The sequence below is a fragment of the Vicugna pacos genome, chromosome 12 (genome assembly GCF_048564905.1).
Source record: "Vicugna pacos chromosome 12, VicPac4, whole genome shotgun sequence".
NCBI lineage: Eukaryota > Metazoa > Chordata > Mammalia > Artiodactyla > Camelidae > Vicugna > Vicugna pacos.
This window is the reverse complement of record NC_132998.1, coordinates 46263983-46286038: the sequence shown is the minus strand read 5'-3', so window position 1 is coordinate 46286038 and position 22056 is coordinate 46263983. Positions and strand designations below refer to the sequence as shown.

Sequence of the window (22056 nt, the reverse complement as noted above, 5' to 3'; positions counted from 1 at the left end):
TTGGAGGGAGTTTGCCAGCTATTTCTTTTATATATCTCTATATTTATATCCATATCGATGTCTGTGACTATATTTTTCAAACTGTAATTCTCAGGAAAAAAATGTGTTTTATGTAGGAACCCAGCATACACACACACACACACACACACACACACCCCTAAAACAAGTTTTCTTTCTTCTGTTTACTTATCTTCTCTACTCTTCAGTTCTATTTTATTCTTTTCTGTTTAATTAAAAAATCTAAAAAAATCTAGTCCCACCCACTGAAATGATTTTATAACCCACTTATGGGTCTTACCTCATTGTTAGAAAAGGCATGATTTTGGAAAAAAAAAACAGTACCCTTGGCTCATGCTGAAAACCCATAATTACTGTAAACGGAAGCTGGGGATTATTTGGGGATCATATTTCTAGATTTGGGTGGTTGCTATCATAGAATCAACCCATTCCCTTCTCCTGGGCTAGATGGGCAATGGCTATAAGTTTGATCTCAAATAGTATTTCTCTCCTTGTCTCTTTAGTGTGTCACTAATTAGCTGAATTGACCTTGCAGTAATAGAAAGAATAGTCGTAAGTTCTTGAAGCACTTGCTATATGTATACTATATGTGCTTATAGCTTTAGAATTCTAGATTTCAATAACCAGAGAGAGAGAGAGACAGAGAAGAAAATTAAGAGAGCAAAGTTCATTACTCTATTCACATATGAGACTCAATCATCGGTCCAAAGAGCACTTAGAACTTTCAGCAAATGGTGAAGGCTTTGGTCCTGTCCAATACACTGAAATCACACGAATCCCACAGAAGTTAATGGTTTGGGATGGCTCTATAGCTTAAATCTCTCAGAATACATACCATCATTTTCCTACTCTTTATTCACTAGACAACAGCATTGTGTTGAATCTCACAGTTGGGGGCAGTTTTGTTTTTGCCAACTTGATATCCGTGAACTCTTCCTGTGGTCCAACAGTAACTCGTGTTTCCTCTTGGGGACCATCTCCCCCTTCCCTCTCTCAGTTCTTGCAGCATAAGCCGTGAGGTCAGGGACCAATTCTGAGTCTTTTTTGTTGGATTCTACAGTACATTCCTCCACACTACTGATTACATGTGAACCCGAAAGCATAGTCAACCTCACCTTAACCTTCAGGACCAATATTGAGAAGAGGTAGCAGTAATCTACAGAACTCTGTGATGCAACATCATGATTTTTGCTTCTAAATTGGTTTCTGCTTTGGTGCCTCAGTTCTGATAAGGGGACACCCACCTTGACATGTGGGGCCTGAGTCACTGTATGGAACTGGTCCCTGAAATTCTGATGCGTAGCCTTAAATCTTGCTTGGTCCTAGAGATTTAGATTATGACAGCATCAATTGTCTGATCTCATTGGTACTGCTGACATAACTTAATGGCTCTCAGCTTTTTTGTGAACTTCTGGAGGACTCATCTATAGTCATTTGGCATTTCATGGTTAAGAGTGTTCCTAATTCCTTGTAAAGTCCACCTGCGGGATGACTTTCCTAGGCTACCCCCATTGTTTGTTGCATTGTTTTAGATACTGAGTATTGTTCTCTCACAGGGCCTCCTCCCAACACCTGTGGCTGAGTTGGGAGCCAGTCTGTCCCACTCCCATGGATGAGTCTATTATCACAGCTGAGCCCCTCCTTCATTTCCCTGCTGAGAGCTGGGCCACCTCTAGTGGGTTCTCCAGATATACAAAACTAACTTTTTGTCATCTTTCCCCATGTCCAACATAGTATTTTCTTGAGGATATAGTTGTCTAAGCATGACTGTTTGAAAATCAGTATCACTTGTCACAGCTGTCATTTTGTTTGAGGGGCCACAAAAGGAAAATTTGTACCTTTATAACTGTTCTAAGTAAGAAAAATTTGGGAAGAATGAATCTACTTCCAGATTTATTATGAAATAGAAGATCAAAAGGTTATGTTCAGAAGGATGTTTATTTAACTGCAGCATTCAAACTGTTTCATTTTGGTGCTATGTCTTTTAAGGGTGTTCCATGTATCCTCAAATGACTAGAAAAATATTTTTTATTTTGATAAAATGAAAATATTATGATATCAAACTGTTTCATAATATAGCAAATAGGAGGGATAAAGAAAGAAAGAAAGGGAGAAAGGGAGGAAGAAGGAAAAAGAAAGAAAAGGAAAGGGATGGAGGGAGAGAGAAAGAGAAAATGAAGGAGAGAGGGAGAAAGGAAAGAAGAAAGAAAGGAAGGAAGGAAAGAAAGTCAAGGTCAGGTTCCATTGTAGCCCCCTGATGGTGCTAACCTGAAGATCCTGAACTCCATTATGTTCAAATGGAAAATTTATTTTGAAGAAACGAGAATTTTGTTTTAATTAATATTATTATGTGTCAAGTTTCAGTTGGTAAAAACAACACCCTGTTAATAGAGAAAAGTAGATTGTTGTGCTTCCTAAGACAATGCATTCTATTTGGAATATAATGACTCAAAGCACATTACATTGATACGTTAAATGTACATTAACTAATAGAAACATATTAGATACACATCCCTGAAAATGCACATGGGATTGAAAAGTCCTCTAAAAGGTCTTTGTGAGTGTGGGTGTTCAATAATTTAAAAACACAATGGACACAATTATTTGGCCCTTCTTACAGAAAAGTTTATCAACTTGGCATAGAGATGTTTTCTCTTGCATTTGGGTCTGAGAAGAGCAAAATAGAAGGTTCAGCTGGGAAGGGATAAGTGCAGGAAGAAAATTAGGGTAGCAAGAGAGAATGCAGGACAAAATGCTGCTCTAATTGCTTTAAATGCAGCATCATGGGCTATTTGCATTTTTGCCAGTTCTGCTTAAGCACCAGAATATTAAAACTGGCTTTCAAGGAGCTCCCTGTTTCAGCGTGAAGGCAGACATGCAAATGAATAATTGGGAGAGAATGTAAGGGCAGAGCCGTGGAATGAGAGACAAACTATCTGGGTTAGTGAGCCATGAAGGCTTCACAGTGTATGTCTCTGAAGGGGCCAAGAATTTGCTGGATGGAGAGGAAGAGAAAGACTGCAGCGTGGAGAATAACTAGAGGAAAGACGACGAGATGTGGAATCACCAGGCATGATGAGGCTAAAAGGAAGTGGCCTGATGTGGCTCTGGGAACAGTACATACTGGAGAGGAAGTTCTTGGCATGAAGTGGCGAGGAAGGTAGATTGGGACCAAATCTTGAAGGATTTCTGTGTCAGTCAGAGGATTTTGGACCTGATCTTGGCAGTTATCAGGGTTTCGGCTTTTTAAAAAAAATTCAAAAAAATTATATGACAAATGTACACAACCTGATTTTTATTCACAATGAAAGAGGCCCTTTAGAGATGGGACATGTGGAGCAGTTGATTCTCTGCAGAACACGGACATTATTTATTCTCTTTCCTAGGCTTCTAACGTGATACTCTCTCCTTGTATTTTCCCCACTCCAATACTGTTCTGTTTCCCCTGGATGTGATCTCCACACTTCCATCTACCACAAGATTCAGAAAGGGATCAGATTCCCACATTATTCCTTGGACGTGTCTACTGCTGTTTAATTTCGATGATAATTTCTTGTCCTTAAATTTTTTTCAACTCGTGATTGTGAGCCTTGCTCTCAGTGTCTACTCAGTGGGCTTAGAGGTGCCTTGAAAAACTTGTGGTCTCCTTCACACTCCTGAGATTTTTAAAGAGGAAAGGGACATGAATCTATTCAACAGTCTTCCTTCTAGGCTAAGCTACTCGGAAGACTAAGCTCAGGGCCTTGTTAGAAGACGTTGTTGCCCTCTAGGTCATTGCCACCTCTCACTCATGCTCTCCAACCTCAGTGTGCAATGTGTCAAACACTCCTTGTAGCTTCCCCTATCATCCTTCCCAAACTTTCACAGCTTCCTTAAAATACTACCAAGTGCCATGGAAAGATGCTCAATATCGCTAGTTATCAGAGAAATGCAAACCAAAACAACAATGAAGTATCACCTCACACCAGTCAGAATGAGCATCACTAAAAATTCCACAAATGATAAATGCTGGGGAGGGTGTGAATAAAAGGGAACCCTCCTACACAGTTGTGGGAATTTTTGGTACAACATTATGGAAAACAGTATGGAGATTCTTAAAAAAACTAAAAATAGACTTATGATATGATCCAGCAATCCCAACTGTAAACATATATCTGGAGGAAACTCTAATTCAAAAAGATACATTTACCTCAATGTTCATAGCAGCATTCTTGTACAATTGCCAAAATATAGAAGCAACCTGAATGTTCATCAACAGATGACTGCATGAAGAATTTGTGGTACACACACACACACACACACACACACACACACACACACACAGTGGAATACTACTCAGCCATGAAAAAGAATGAAATACTGCCATTTGCTGCAACATGGATGGACTTGGAGATTATCATTTTAGGTGAAGACAGACAGAAAGAGAAAGGAAAGTACCATATGATCTCACTTATATGTGAAATTTAAATAAAGAGACACAAATAAACTTATTTACTAAACAGAAAGAGACTCACAGACATAGGAAACAAACTTATGGTTACCAAAGGGGAAAGGGTTGGGGGAGAGGGATAAATTAAGAGTTTGGGGCTAGCAGATACAAACTACTATACACAGAATAGATAAACAAGGTCCTACTGTATAGCACAGAGAACTATATTCAATAGCTTGTAATGACCTATAATGAAAAAGAATACATATGTGTATAACTGAATCACTATTCTGTACACCAGAAACTAATACAACATTGTAAATCAAGTATACTTCAATTAAAAAAAATAAACAAAAACAAACAAAAAAACATACTTCCAGGTGCCGATACCCTCTTCCTTTCTTCTTTCAAGCAATGGTGATTGCCTTTGCTTTCCAGACTATATTTGATCCCTGGAACATTTGTGTTTTTAACCTGGTTAACAATAGTCAGGTAACATCCTCATCATGGTCGTTCATAGTATTGGTGGCCCTGGACATATGACCTCTATGTCAATTCAAGCAAGATCTGCTGTGCCTGCATCAGAAAGTAGACTGTTCATCTGTTCAACGCATGTTTATTGCGTACCTATTCTGTGAGGAATGTTTTAGGGACTGGGGAGACAATGAAGAATAAAGTAAATGAGACAGCTACTCCCTGGAAGTTCATGGCCTGTAACAGGAGTTGGCAAACTACAGCCTGTGGATCAAATCTGGCCTTCCATCTGTTTTTGATTATAAAGTTTTATTGAAACACAGCCACATTTATTGTCTGTGTATTGTCTGTGACTGTTTTCAGCTAAGAGGGTAGAGTTATGTAGCTGTATTAGACACTGATCGGCCTGAAAAGCCCATCTGTTTACTCTTTCACTCTTGGCAGAAAAAATTAGCTGATCTCTGGTCCATAATGGTACTTTTTGAACTATCTGTAATCAAAGATCAGTTTTATTTTATATTGTACTTTATTTTACTGTGAGAGGATTACTTAATAGAAGATCTACCCTCTTAGCCAGTTTTTTAACTGTACTCTTTGTCACTGTTGACTCCAGGTTCAGTGTTGTGCAGCAGACCTCTAGAGCTTATTTATGTTACTTCACTGAAACTTTATCCCCATTGATTAGTAATTCCCTATTTCCTCCTCTCTTCAGCCCCTGGCAACCACCATTCCATAATTTGATTTTATGAATTTGGTAATTTTAGCTACCTTAGATAAGTGGAAGTATTCAATGTTTCTCTTTCAATGATTGTCTTATTTTTCTTAACATAATATTCTCAAGATTCATTCATGTTGCATATTGCAGAATTTCCTTCTTCTTCTTCTTTTTTTTTTTTTAAGGTGGAAAAGTATTCTACTGTATGTATGTGCCACACTTGATTTATCCATTCGTCTGTTGGTGAACATTTAGTTTGCTTCCCCATTTTGGCTATTGTGAGTACACGTGAAACAAAGTGTTAATATCTTTTGGTGAGCCTCATTTCAGTTCTCTTGGACTGATACTTACAAGTGGGATGCTGGGTCATATGTAGTACTATTTTTAAGTTTTTGAGAAATCTCCATACTGTTTTCCATAGCAGTGGCGTCATCTTGCATTCTCACCAACAATGTTCAAGGGTTTCAGTTTCTCTATATCCTAGCCAACACCTCTTGTCTTTTTTTTTTAATAATCATTCTAACAGGTGTGAGGTGATATTTAATTGTGGTTTTGATTTGAATTTCCCTGATGGTTAGTGATGTTGGGCATTTTTTCATATATCCACTGGCCTTTTATATATCTTCTTTAGAGAAATGTCTATTCAAGTCTTTATTTCATTTTTAAATCAGATTATTAAGGTTTTTTTTTTGCTATTGAGTTGTAAGAGTTCCTAATATATTTTAGAGATTAATCCCTTATCATTTGTAGGATTTGCAACTATTTTCTCCCATTCTATAGGTTGCCTTTTAATTGTTCTCTCTGAAGTACAGAAACTTTTAAGTTTGTTGTAGTACCACTTGTTTAATTTTGTTTTTGTTACCTTGTTTTTTGATGTTATATCTATGAAATCGTTGATTTTATGTTTTGATTAATATGGTATTGTACCATACTGCTTTGATTATTTTAGTTTTTTAATATATTTTGAAATCAGAAAATATGATACCACAGTTTTGTTTTTCTTTTTCAAGATTGATTTGTCTATTCACAGTCTTTTGTTTTTTCATGTAAATTTTAGAATTGTTTTTTCTATTTCTGTAAAAAATGCCATTGGGATCTTTACAGAGATTAGATCGAGTCTGTAGATCACTTAAGGTAGTATGGACATTTTAACAATATTAATTCTTCCAATCAATGAACACAGGATGTCTTTCTATTTGTTTGTATCTTATTAATTTCTTTCATCAGTTATTTGTAGTTTTCAGTATACAAGTCTTTCACTTCTGTAGTTAAGTTTAATTGTAAGTATTTTATTCTTTCTAGTGCTATTATAAATAGCATTGTTTTCCTAATTTTTTTCAGATAGTTCATTGTTAGTCTATAGAAGTGCAATTGAATTTTGTTTGTTGATTTTATAACCTGAAACTTTTCTGAATTTGAATTAGTTCTAACAGGTTTTTTTTTAAATGGTATCTTATGGTTTTCTATACATATGATCATGTTATCTGCAAACAAGAGCACTTTTACTTCTTCGTTTCTAATTTGGATGGCTGTTATTCCCATTTCTGGCCTATTTCTCTGTCTAAGACTTCCAGCACTACATTAAGTAAAAGTGGTGACAGAGGGTATCCCTGCCTTATTCATGATATTAAAGGAAAAGCTTTCAGCTTTTCACAATCTAGTATGTTAGCTGTGGGCTTGTCATATATAGCCTTTATTATGATGAGGTACATTTTTTCTATACCTAGTTTATTAAGAGTGCTTATCATAAAGAGATGCTGATTTTTTTCAAATGCTTTTTCTGCATCTATTAAGATGATCATACAGAGTCTGCTAGTTATCTCCCCATATCCAGTCCCCTCTCTTTTCCCATGTGCTTGAATTTTTAGCTGGGGCACGTGGCCACCCACTTAATGATTGTGTTTCTCAGCTTTCCTTGCCACTAAGTGTGGCCATATGATCACACCAATTGGCATAAGTATAAGTAATGTGTGCAAATTCAAGGTCATGTCCTTGAAAAGAAGATGCATATCTTTCCCTGCATCTCTATTCTCCTCCTGCTATCTGACATGTGGATGTGATGCTGACACTTATTTGATGATGGCATTTATTTAGGACAGAAGAGAACAAGATACAATGAGCCCTGGGTTCTAACACCATGGAGCTGCTATATCAGCCCAGCTCTGCTTAAACTTCGATTGTTACGTGAAAATAAACTATTTTGTTTAAATCACTGTTTTATTATAGCAACTGAACCTGTATCCTAAAAAATACAGAATGTGGTAGCTAAAAGTGGGCATTGGCTGAGTGGTCAGGGGATGGGTATAAGAACGCAGTTATTGCACTCAAGAAGGCTGACTATCATGATTACACAGGGGAAAAGATTTTGAAAGCTGCCATCTGCAGTAACTTGGAAAGTGAGCTGAATGCTCATGGAAATCATAGCTCTAAGAGAAAAGGCAAAAAAATAAAAAATCAGAATGTTGGAATGTATTTGCTGCCTCTTTACTTCTTTCAGCAAAGTTTTCAAGGCAAATATGGATTCAGACTGAATTGAGTCAATTGCAAGCAGAGATGGAAAGGAATACAACTTTTGGGAAAGAAGGTCTTTCTACCTAGGCCAGCAATCTAAGTTGACTAAGCATTGAGTAGTTTAGGGAGGGCTGAAAGAACCAACTGGTTATGTAGGCCAAGCAAAGATAAAAGGTGGCTGTGAATAGTAGGAGTGGCAAGAAGGTGTTTTAGATTTCTTATTAATCTCTAGCAACTGTCTCTCAAGAGAGTCCAAATACAAATAATAACACATTTTCAAATTGATTTTCTTCATGTTCAATAAAAGCATCATTACAAATTTTAATGGTTTATTGATTGACATAAATCTATGTAAAAAGAATGTACTTACTATGTAAAAGTAACCTCAGATAAATTCATCTAGCTCAAAGATCTTCAAACCAAAGTATGCAATTCCTGGGGTATGAAGAGATATCCCTGTGTATACTTGGACACAGATAACTTTCAGGGTCAATTTATAGATATTGAACTTTCATGTTTATTCTTTCTAAAAATTGATCTACCTAAGAATTTCCCCCATGGTCCAGAGTTACTGTACTTCTCTTTTTCTGCATTCCTTTCAAAATTGTCCTCCCACTTGACTAAAAGAGGCCCACTACCTTTCTCCCATCTCCAGTCTTGTCATACTACACATGTGCAATCACTCACGATGTTTGCAATAATTGATGAGTAATATTAATGATAACCAGAAGACTTTAAATGAAATACTTAGTCCACTATTGTTATGGCGGGGGACCGCTTAATTTAAGTTTCTATACATAGTTTTATTGCAAAGAACTATTATGGAGTTGATTAATATAAGATGAAAAATGCAAACTATATTACATCATACAATTCTGTGAGAAAGGTGAAAAGGAAATTAGAATTCAAGGAGTAGAAGAAACTGTTAAGGAAGAGCTTGTTCACATGTTTTTAAAGTGAATGACAGTGATGTTAAATCACTATTATTTACATTCTTTCTGATACATTTAGAAGAGTGTTATAACCATTTCATTTAAAAAATGTCAAAATACACAATATATAAGAATTGTACCTTTTCCTACTATTAAAACTTATGGGGAAAAGAGATTTTTCATATTTTGGTTTTAAAATGTTGGGAGGGCTTCATAGTATTTAAATGTTAATTGTATATTTAAACAGAAATGTTTGAAGACTCCACTTCTAGTCCCCATTGTAACTAGATTACTGCCCATAAGCCCTTCCTATATACGGACACTCTGTTGCTCCGGAGCAAATAATGCTTTTGTTTAGAATTGCTGAATGACTTCTGGATGGTTGCATATTGTCTATGGGAGCCAAATGAAATCAGCAGAAGTTTTGTCTGCTTAAAGTGTAAAGGAGGTTAAGCTTCAGACTTGGGTATAATGGATGGGCCTTTCAGTTTAAGTCTAAACAGTAACATTAGGTTATTTGAGGTGAAGAAACATACATGGAAACAGTAACAATGTATGCCTGACTTTTTACTTTTGCTGAGGTTTCCCCCCCTTTTTTTTTTCCTTCCAGAAACGGTTGAAAGTATACCTTCTCATTCCTTCCATATTTGATACTGTCACATGGAGATAATCTTGCTGAAACAGTGTTATTCTACATGCTTTTCTTGTATCCAAAGCAAATACTAGTTTCCAGTTCTTTGTATTTTTTTCATAGGACTGTTAGTCCCCAGTTATGAACTGTATTCATCCTGCTATAGCTAGAAGGCTTGGCAAGGATTTTCTAATGAAACATTTTATACCTTATTAGGTTTGTTGCTTTTTTTTTTTTAAACAAAGGAGATTGGGAAGAATAAGTCAATGGAATGTTTTAAAAACACTTTAGCTTGACTTTCTAATAAGGAAAAAAGTATTATACTTGTATTAACACACTGATCACTTTTTAAAAATACTGTATGAAGATGGAGACTGAACAACATTTTAATAAAACTTTAATTTCTCTTGAACAGAAATTTCCTCTCCACCATAGTTCATATTAATTGTTCCTGTTAAAGCCAACTGTAAAAAAGACTAAGCATGGTATAATTTGTCTTATAACTGGAATATGTTGATTTTCCATATTTCCCACCAATTTGAAATAAGAGGAATACAGGTTGCATTTATTTCACTCGTGAAGTTGGGTACTCCATGGAGAACCTACTCAGCCAGATTTCTCTGGGAAATCCCTCCCTCCCCTAGCAGTCTTATTTCTATGAAAATGCCCACTTCCAAAGTACTCAGCATTCCTCCTCCCTTCCCCAACCTGAGCTGAGCCAATCTGACTCTCTTCCAGGAATTTAGAATCAGAACATGAGCCTGGAGTTTGTTCTCCACCTGGGACTGAGCCTGTTGCTTGTATCCTTGGAGCTGGAATCCAGTGTGCCTTTGGGGGAGAACTGGCTTATCCCTAACATTAATTGGGCCAGGAGCAAGAGCACAAATGGTAGCCCTTCATATCACAGTTTAGATAATGGAAAGTCGTAAATTAAGGAAACAAATGATTAAGGTATTTTTTATCTTGCTGGCTTGACAAATGTAATTTACAACTACTTCGGAGGTGAAATTTGAAAATGGAAATTTCTGAGACTCTTCAGAATTCTGCAGTGGAAAGTGACTTTGGGAGAGAGGTGGTCTGCAGCCACTCCTCTTCTTACCCCAGAAGGTAAAGTCTCCAGTTCTTGTCTTACCCGAAAGATAAGATTTACAGATGGGAGATGGTGTATTGTGTAGTGAAAGATTTCAAAAGATTTATTTAAAAAAGGAAAGTACACCTCCAAGAGCAGGAGGCGAGCTGATTCAAGGGAGGAAAAGCAGCAGTTTTTGTCTCCCTTTTCTCTTATATCCTGGGTTAGAGGTGGTCTTTTGATTGAGTGACAGCTCTTGTGCCTGGAATGCTTAGTCATGTTTGGCCCCTTATGCACGTGTCCTTACCTGTGGTGTACACAGGAAAACCCATTGAGGTGGGGGTGGCTAAACCTCAATATTAATTATAATACAACGTATATGGGTCGTGTCTGGTTAAGTCCTTTCTGCTACTGCGCAGTTGTGGCTGTCGGGTTTTAACTGGTTTCTTGCTGGCACTCATTTAGAAGTAAAGTCCCTTTATGGTGGAGGTGGGCATAACACCGTCTTCCAGGTCATCCTCCCTCTCCTCCACCTGTCTGCCCAGCGCCCCCACTTATCTAACTACCTAACACTCTTTCCAATAAGTACCACAAAGGGCCATGTGTTGCATGTACTGGATGCTGCAGGAGCTCATCCAAGCACCATCCATCCACCTTGACCACACTTTGGGACTAGAGAGGCACACTCACAGAATGTCTGTCCTTGAAAAGACAGACCCAGAAAAGAGGTTGGTACAGGTCCTGAAAATAAACTCAGGCCCACTAGGGGAAATGAATTCTGGGGCCTTAAGTGCCTAGGCCATAGAAAGAGCTCTGTGGGCTCTGGAAAGGCATAGGGATTTTTTCCCTTTTAACAGACTTATTTTTTAGAGCAGATTTAGGCTCAAGTTTAGCAATATTGTGCAGAAGGTACAGAGAATCCCCATATAATCCTCTGTCCCTACTCTTACATGGGAGAGACTCTGCACATGTAGGGGTACATCTTAACCCCATGGTCTTTGCCTCAGGGGGAAGGGCACAGTCAGGGAAGGGCAAGAGTGGGGCCGTCTGAAGTTCTGAGGCTAGGGCAGATCCCCTCTTGCCTGAGTCTGTGAGTGGTTCTGGAGAAGAATAAGATAGACTGAACTAGTAAGACAAGAGACAGAATGCAAGGAGTTCCAGGGATCTTCCAGTTCCTGGTTTTAGTCCTTTGCAAGGCTGTGCTGTTTTTTTCCTGCTCTGGTTTTGTTTTTGTTCTGTCTTGTTTTTTCAGACAGTATGGAATTTTTTTTTTAAGTTTTCAAATTTATTTACAGGTTGCTGTTTTGTTTTTGTTGTTTGATGAAACATTTTTTAATTGAGATGTGGTTTATATACAATATTATATAAGTTGCCTGTGTACAGTATAGTGATTCACAACTAGTTATTATAAAATATTGGCTACATTCCCTGTGTTGTACAATATATCCTTGTAGCTTATTTTATACATAATAGTTTGTACCTTTTAACCCCCTACTCCCTCCTTTCTCCCCACTGGTAGCCACTAATTTTTTCCTTATATCTGAGTCTGTTTCTTTTTTGTTATATTCTCTAGTTTGTTGTACTGTTTAGATTCCACATGTAAGTGAGATCATACAGTATTTACCTTTCTCTGTCTGACTTATTTCACTTAGCATAATGCCCTCCAAGTCCATCTGTTGTTTCAAATGGCAAAATTTCCTTCTTTTTATGGCGGAATAGTATTCCATTGTGCGTGTGTGTGTGTGCCACATCTTCTTTACATGTTCATCTGTTGATGGACACTTAGGTTGCCTCCATATCTTGCCATTGTATAAGAATGCTGCTATGAACATTGGGGTACATATGTCTTTTTGAATTAATGTTTTTGTTTTTTTTTTCAGCTATATGTCCAGGAGTGGAATTTCTGGGTCATATGATAGTTCTATTTTTATTTTTTTTGAAAAACCTTCACACTGTTTTCCATAGGGGCTCTACTAATTTACATTCCCATCAACAGTGTATGAGGGTTCCCCTTTCTCCACATCCTTGCCAACACTGTTATTTGTGTTCTTTTTGATGATGGCCACTCTGACAGGTGTCAGGTGATATCTCATTGTGGTTTTGATTTGTATTTCCCTGATGATTAGTGATGTTGAGCATCTTTTCTTGTGCTGGTTGTCCATCTGCATTTCCTCTTTGGAAAAATATCTATTCAGGTCTTCTGCCCATTTTTTAATTGAGTTGTTTATTTTATGTTGGGTTGTATGAGCTATTTACATATTTTGGATATTAACCCCTTATCAGCTGTATCATCTGCAAATATTTTCTCCCATTAGTAGCTTGTCTTTGCATTTTGTCAATAGTTTCCTTTGCTGTGTAAAAGCTTTTAAGTTTAATTGGGTCCCATTTGTTTATTTTTGGTTTTATTTCCTTTGCTTTAGGGGACTTATCCAAAAATACTCCTGAGATTTACATCAAAGAATGTTATGCCTATGTTTTCTTCTAGGACTTTTATGATTTCTGGTCTTACATTTAGGTCTTTAACACATTCTGAGTTTATTTTTGTATATGGTGTTGGAGAATGTTCTAATTTCATGTTCTTTTACATGGAACTGCCCAGTTTTACCAGCACCCCTTATTGAAGAGACTGTCTTTTCTCCATTGTATATTCTTGCCTCCTTTGTCATAGATTAATTAACCATAAGTGCATGGATTTATTTCTGTGCTCTTTATTCTGTTCCATTGATCTGTGAAGACATTGTGACATTCTTATAAAACACTTCTCCATTTTTCTTAAGCTAGTTTGATGTGGTTTGTATTACTTGTAATCATTGGGACCTAACTAAGAAAACCAGGAAATCCAGCTAGGAGACTTTAAGTTGTTAGTGCAATTAAATTTTCATTACCTGAATATATATATTTATAATGTGTTATTTTCAAAATGATTTCACATTCGTTTTATAATCTCCAAAGTATCTTGTGAGGTAAGAATCACTATTGTCATTTTGCAGGTATATAAATGGAAGCTCAACTAACTTGCTGAAACTTCCGAACAGTATTTCCTCGTGGTGAAGAGAGGGGACTTGGGTGTACCTCTCTCAGACGTTGGTGTACATGAGAAGGTATATCAGTGGGTGCTGACAGTGGAGTCGGGAGGACACCTCTTCCCACAAAAACAGTTAGGAACAAGGTAACAATAGATCAAAACATCATTTGTATTCATTTTTAAAGCAACAATGATCCCTTTGAAATTTCCTCTTGAAAAAATCACGAATGCTAAGAATGAAAGACTTCAGTTGCCAACATCCTTTCTTTCCTTTTAATGGCCTACACCAGGTGCTGAGCCAAAGGTACTTTCTAAGTGTGAGTGTGCAAGATGTAAACCCAAGAGTCACTCTTTCTAAACTAGTGGGAAGTTGGGACGGGAAAGAAAAGCAGGTGTTAAATCTCTAGCTGAGGTATGCAGAGACTCCTCAGGTGGGCACCCACAGGTGTCCGGTACTATTTCTGGTTACAGAATGAAAGGGAAGGTGCGGCGTGTGGGTGGGGAACTCTTCTTTGGTTTTGGCAACTTGCCTCTCTGAAAATGGAACTGGGCAGCTGCCCAGAGAATAAGTCTGTGGAAGTTAAATGCCCCTTTGGGTCACACAAGGAATAGGGTGTGTGCGTGTGCATGTGTGTGTGTGTCTCAAGCCAACTAATACACCAAAATGGTTTGGAAAAAGAGACACCAGAAGAATAAGCACCAAAACAAATCTTAAATAAAATAAAATCCATTATGATGCCTAGATGCAAACTGAGGGAGGTGGGACTCTAAGAGTTTTTGCTAATAAATGTAGAATGAGGGCTAGGGTTAGTATCTGAGTTCTCTCAGGTCAGAGCCTGGAGAATAAAACTTCCATAGGGATTATGGCATCACAGATGTGGCTATTGGTTAAATAGCAAAGAGAAACTTCTTAAGGGCTCCTTAAATAAGGGTTTAGAAGCCAGCTTTATGACGATGGGGGGTAGGGGTGAGAGGCGATGGGGAAGGGGCCTGATAAACAGGCCTTGCTTATCCTGAGACTTGGAGGTGAGTGTGCTGACGGAGGGAAACATACCTCTCTCACTTAAATCATTCTCTTTAGTTTGGGAGGAAGGGGAAAGGGGAGATCAGACTCACATACTTCAGTATTACTCAGGGAAATAGCCACCACTGATATTTAAGTGTGTGGTAGCAGCAGGGTTGTTACTTCTCATAGTCTCACTAAGAAGCACAGCAGTTTTGGTGCCACCCTTCGGCTCACATGAGGGTGATACTGGATAGGAACCCATGTAGGTGGCTCACATCAGCCCTTACCTATCAAAGGCATTAACTGGAAGCTTTTGGGGGTTCCTAGCCTTGAACGCCAAACTCTGTGGGGTGTGTTTCTAAATTCCTACAACCTTTTTACACTATCATCCCTCCTATTCTGTGAAGGGCTCTAGACATTGGAAATAGCACAAATTGGATTGTGACTCTTGGACTTTTGAGTACAAACATAAGAAAACTCAAATGAGTCATTACTCTTCCATTTTTATCACCATTCAACAAGTTCTCCTGCCAATTTAAAGGCCGTGACCAAATCATTAATTATGCCCTTTGCTTGGCTTCATTCACCTTCTTATTATCTCCACTAAGATGTGAACTAGAAATTTGGAGACAAATCTATTTTGCTTGTCAAATGTTCAAATTAGCTTGTTGGTCAATTATTTAATAACCCAAATTAATGTGGATCTTGTAAATATTTCAGAAGATGAAAATTATCAAAGCCATTCATGAAGTTCCCTGTTGCATATGATTTATACTAACGTATTATATGAAGAAAACCACATAGACCTTGTTCCTTATTTTAGGAGGCTGTAATCATAGATGGAAGTATAAGAACTTTTCAGTTTTTAAAAATTAATACAAACTTTGTTTATTCCTGTGTAAAATAAAACAATGCCAGAAAATGCATCTTTGGAAAAAAGTTCTTTTATCTATAATAAAGACCCTGAGATTTCAGAGTTTTGATGATGAGAATAGAATTATATAGTGTTGTATAAAATATATATGTATGTATGTATGTGTACCAAACTCTCTATTCATACTTTATATACCTTATATAAGTATTACCCATACCCTCTAATAATCACAATCAACATTAATTGAGAGTATACTGTATGTTGGGTAGAATTCCTAAATGCTTTAATTGTATTAGCTCTCATTTAATTCATACCATGTGGTGGGGTTAAGCATCATTTTTCTCGATTAACAAGTGAGGAAACTTCTCAACTCAGAAGAACGAGATAATTCGACCAGGATTGCATAGTTAGTAATAATTAATGGTTAGGCTTCTTGCACCTTCAGACAGATCGAGCCAACTCCAAAGTGCTCGCATAACACAGTCCAACTATCAAATTTAGACAAACACAGTATCAGTTAGAGCTGTTGCATCCAAAGTTAGTATCTTAGCGTCATTGTTTCCTCAGCATCTGCTGTGTTCTTCTTCAGTATTCCCTCTAGTTCTGTCACCCTGGGCCAGGACTGTTCCCACTGTTTTGCACTGCATGGCCTAGTTCTGTGTTTCTCCTGTTGTGCTCTCTTGCCCACTTGTAGCAAATTCGTCTGGGGATTTGGAGTCTACCACAAATCTACTCAATCTTAATCTCTAGGAGTAAAATCCGGGGATCTGCATCTTATCATACTTTTCCAAATGATTCTTAGGTCCACTAAACATTGAGAAACCTCAGGCGGGTGTTAAATTTTACCACACCTAACTTATACAATGTTTGAGGAGTAAGAGTTGGAAATAGGGACAAGAGAATGGAGACGGGAGCTATGTTATATGTTTAATGTACTTATCTATGTATATAATATACATATTACATTACCTGTTTAAGCTACATATTTACATACAGAAGCATGCTGGATTTCTCATCAAACCAGAAGTAAATCAGAAACCCCTAAAGAGCAAACAAACCACACAAATTTCCCAAATTGGGAGGAAAGGTAACAACAGAGAGCACAGACACTTTATTTTAAACCAGGGTCTGAAGCAACCCTTGAAACACAGCCTGCCATCTTAGAACGTTGTGAAAGTCCATTTTAAAAATTTCACAAATGAGGCTATCTAGTGTCCTCTGTTAAACTTTAGCCCTTTGTGTGTTTACAGTGGCCCAGATTAGAAGTTAAGAAGAAGGATGTCTACCTGGAGGAGAATCCCTGAGCAGAGAAAGTAGACAGCAGAAGAAGAGGCATCACCAAATGTAAAGGTGTCTGGGTAAGTCAGTGAGAAGAATATATCCTATTTGCTTCAGTGATCATTGAAGGAATCACTACATGGCATCCCAAAATGGATGCTTAGGATAATAATTCCAAAACTCAGCTGCTCTTAGTTTAAAACTTGGGCTTCATCCTTGACTTCCATCTTTCCCTCACAATGTACATCTATTCTGTCAACAAGTTGCATTGCTTCTGCCTCCAACACAGATGCAGAATTCAAATACTTCTCACCACCTCCACTACCACCCCGATCCACGTCACCATCATCTCTCTCTTGGATTATTGAAACAACCTGCTAAATGATCTTCTGGGTTTTGTCCTCGACACTTAGAGTCTATTCTCAGTATAGCAGCTGGAGAGATCTGCAAAAACAGAAGTTAGATTGTATTGTTCCACTGCACAGAAACCTCTCATGGCTTACCATCTCTTACAGAATAAATTCAAAGTTCTTACACTGATTTAAGGCCCCATAGAACAGCCTAAGCTCCGTTATCTCCTTTAGCTCATCCCTCCTACTTTTCCCTTTGACCCCTCTGCCCCAGTACAGTAGCCAAATTGCTGTACCTTGAACATGCCCAACACCTCAGAGCTGAAGCCCTTGTTTTTATCCTAGAATATTTTTTTCCTTTACTCAAACTTTTCCCATTGAAAAATTCCCTGACATCCTATTTAAAATGACACTCCTCTTACTACATCTTATCCACTATCTCTTCTTTATTTTTCTCCATGGTACTTATTCTATTTATTACCAAGGAGAAGTGAGGCTGGCCCAGGAATCCTAAACTTTCTTCTGACCATTGTGTAATACCAGAATGGTTCAGGTGGGCCCTGTTGATGTGAGGGAAGCTAGAGGCGTTGTTTTATGACGTCTTATTGGAGAGCTGAAGCAAAACCCCCCTGCCCACATCATTTACTTAATGACACCTCTTCACTCACTGAGCAAAGTTTGGAGAGGGGAAAATTGAGAAACACACTATTCATTTCCCTGTCCTCTTCTCCTCTCTACTTCTTCCCATAATTTCCCTGGCTGAAGAGGAGGATGACTTCTTTTTCTTCCTTGCATAAAACTTTATGGTCAATCCTTTAAATTCTAAGACTTACCCCGAATCAAGCCTGCCACTTGATTTTGTGTGGTCCACGCGCTAAGAATGACTTTTTCTTTTTTTATATGGTTGAAAGAAACCGAAAAGAATAATATTTTGTGACATGTGAAAATTATATACAATTCAAATTTTAGTGTCCATTAATAAAGCTTTATTGAAACACAGTCACGCCCATTCATTACATGTTGTCTGTGGCTGTTTCATGTCACAGTGACAGAGCTGAGCTGTTGCCAGAGACTGTATGGTCTGTAAAGCCCCAAATGTTTACTCTGGCCCTTTACCTAAAAAGTTGGTCGACTGCCAATATAGTAGAACATCTTTCTGACAGAGGATAGAGAAGGATTTCTGAAGACATAAAAACCACTAGTCACAAAGGAAAAGACTGAGAATATGATTGTGGTAATGTTAATCCTGGCAAAGATGGTGGCAGGACAGAGAAAGGAGAGAAGGAATAGCTACATAAAGAAATGATACTTAAATTGAACCCTGAAAAAATATGAACACATGCAGCTCTTAAACAGAAAACTTAAAACACATGCAAGGAGTATGGATGACAATTTCTCTCTTAACAGAGTCATTTAAATGTATAAAGTTACAGATTTTTTTTTCACATTGGTAGAAGAAAAGACCAGAGGGTTCCTTCATTTTCCTACATAAAAATCACAATAATTATCAAATACTTAAAAAACTTAAGATCAGATTTTGCATTTCTTCCATTATTTGCTACTGTGGACACTGGGCTGCTTTTTTCCCAAGTGAGATGTCTTGCTCTTCAGGAGCTGACTAGAGGATTCCCCACTATGGCCCCAAGGATGAAGACCACATCTTCAAATCTCTTTCTAGAAAGAGAAAAGTTGCTGAGATATGCTGTCAGTTCTTCAGAAATTTGGAAATATCTGGGTGTACCTTATGTAAACAAAAAATGATCTATTTGTAACCTCACTATTACATATGACTCAGAGTTTCATAGTTTTGTCTTCCACCTTTAAATTTTTAATCTACCTGCATTTGATTTGATTTTGTGTTTAACTAGATTACCAATTTTCCTAGTGACATTTATTGAATAGTTCATCCTTTCACACCCTTCTGTGAAGTCCACTCTGCCAAAAATTAAGGATCCATTTTTATGTGGAATTGATTCTAGTCCTTTGACTCATTTAGTGTATTTGTCTTTTCCTATGCCAATGACTCACTGTTTTTATTACCACAACATCACAATAAATTGTTCTTCTGTCACTGGTTCTGGAGATGTGAGATAAAAAGCTGAATTTGGTACTCCGATCTCTCTGATGTTATTCTTTTTCAGAACTGTCTTAGTTCTATGTGACACTTTGAGCTTCTATATAAATTTCAGAGGGATTTTGTCAAACAATATCAGAATCCATTTGGAATGTTGATCATGACAGCTTTGACTTTATAATCCAATTTGCAGAGGTTGGTGCTTTAATGATACTAGGCCTTTGTGTCTTCTTTAAAAAATTTTTTATTATGAAAAATTATCCATCACTTAACTTCAACAAACACCAATATTTTGACATATTTGCCTCATCTATTGTCCAATTATTTTTACTGAATATTTCAAAGCAAATCCCAGAGTCATGTCATTCCTATCCCTAAATATATCAATTTGCATCTCAAAAAAAGGGGTAAGCATTTTCTTACATTACCACAATGCCATAATCACATCTTGTGTAATTATAATTTTTAAAATTATGATCTAATATCCTGTTCATATTCAGATTTCCCCAATTACCTAAAAACGTATTTTTGTAGATGACTTGAACTAGTATCCAGGCAAAGGACTCTCACTGTATTTGGTTGCTACATCTTTTAGATAGTTTCTACAGTAGAACAGTCTTTTCTTCTTTATTTTATCATGCCACTGGCTTGTTGAAGAAACTGGTCAAGTGTTCCGAGGAATTCTGTATTTGGCATGTTTCTTCCTAGATGTCATTTAACTTGTTTCTCTGTCTGAGGTATTTCCTGTAAGCTGGAATTTGGATGTAGAAACTTAGAATTAGGATCAGGTTATTTTGGGAAGAATATATCATGGGTAATTCTGTATATTTCCCACACGTATATTATTTCTCATTGCATTGCATCAGGTGACATATAATGCTGGGTTGCCTTATTTTAATGTTATTAAGATTGCCCCATAGGCACAAATGGTGGCAGCCTGACCCCTAAATTATTTCCGCTATGGTCCAAACTCTGTTTAGGATTCCAATACCTTAAATTTATTTGAAATTTATTAACACTTATTTCAGAGCCCAGAATATGCTCTGTTTTGGTCAGTGTTCCATGTGTACTTGAAAAGAATGTGTTTTCTGCTCTTGTTGGGTATAGTATTGTATAAATATCTTTAGGCCAAGCAAGTTGATACTATTGTTTAATTCTCCTTCGTTTTTATTGAGTTTGTCTAATTGGTCTACCAGTTGCTGAGAGAGGATGTTAAAATCTCCAGTGGTGGCTTTGTTTCTGTTTCCACTTAATTTGATCAACTTTTGTTTCATGATTTTAGGAGCTCAATTATTAGGTTCATGTATGTTTAGGATTATGTATTCCTGATGATTGAGGATTTATTTATTATAAATATGTCTGTCTCTGGTAATGGCCTTTGTCTTAAAGTCTATTTAAACAGATAATTGCTAAATCTCTCTAGCCTTCTTGATATTTATAAACTATATCTTTTTCCATCCAATTACTTTCATCCAGCCTGTGTATTTATATTCAGTTGTCTTTTGTAAGCAGCACAGAGTTGTTTTTTTTTACCCATTCTAACAATCTCTTTCTTATTTTATAATCCCTACTTTAGTTATTTATTTTTATCTTATTTTGTTGATAGAACCTCTAGCACTATATTGAATCGTAGCAGTGATAGCATATTTCTTGTCTTGTTCTGGATCCTAAGGAAAAGCATCTAAATTTTCACCATTAATTGTAATATTTGCTTTAGTTATTTTGTAGATAGCCTTCATCAGATTAATGAAGTCCTACTTCCAGTGTTCTTAGCTTTTCCTGCATATGTGTTATATTTATCAAATGCTTTTTAAAAAGTCTGCTTAAATTATTATTTTTAGCATTCTTTTCTTATTTGGATTTGGAATAATAAAATGAGGTTTTAATATTCTTTTGGACTAATTTGTATAAGAAATAGATTATTTCTTACATGAAATTTGGGGAGCATACACATATAAAATTATTTGCACATGGGGCTTTTTTGGGTTGTTTTTGGGAAGGTCTTTGATTAATATTTCAGTGTATTTAAAGATATTAATTTATTCAAGCTTTCTATTTGCATTTTAGTTTAAAATTAAATTTTTAAATTTCATCTGGTTTTATATTTATTGGTACGTAGTTATTTACAATATTTTTTCAGCCTCTTTTGTGTTTGAAGTTGTTTGTATCTATTTCTCTTCTCTTGTTTAATTTTTAAAGGCCTTGATTATAGTCCTCCAAGTAGGGGAGGAGAGATGATCCCCAGAGTGGAGAACCTCTGGGCTGGACCACTTTCATTCATGTGGTCCTTTTGCCCTCACTTTCTCCCATCAGGTGTTCCATTCCAGTGACTCTTCCCTGGGCATGTAGATCTTTTTAAGGAGCTGCCTTCCTTAGCTATAATTATAAACTTTGACAGGTAGGGATAAAGGGTAGGAAAAAGAGTGAAGAAATGAGGGAAGGGAATGCCCAGGGTGAAGTCCAGTCTGCCTGTACTTGTAGCTTTTCATTCTAACTCCAGCTGAGCTCCTGTTGCTATCCTGATAATGTTCTCTCCAATTCTGTTGATTCTGGTTTGGATCTGTTTTCCTCTGGCAAGGAGATGGGCAATGACATTTTAGGGTGGTGTTTTGGAAACAAGTGGGCACCATCAGAAAGCTCTTGACCAGTCTTTTCCCTGTTGTTGCATCT

The 22056-nt window shown here is 37.0% G+C and overlaps 1 pseudogene; it reads right to left on the bottom strand.

Annotated features, from left to right (window-relative positions):
• Positions 1–3388: 3388 nt before the first annotated feature.
• Positions 3389–22056, bottom strand: part of LOC107034484 (small nuclear ribonucleoprotein G pseudogene) — a 43103-nt pseudogene continuing 24435 nt past the window's right edge.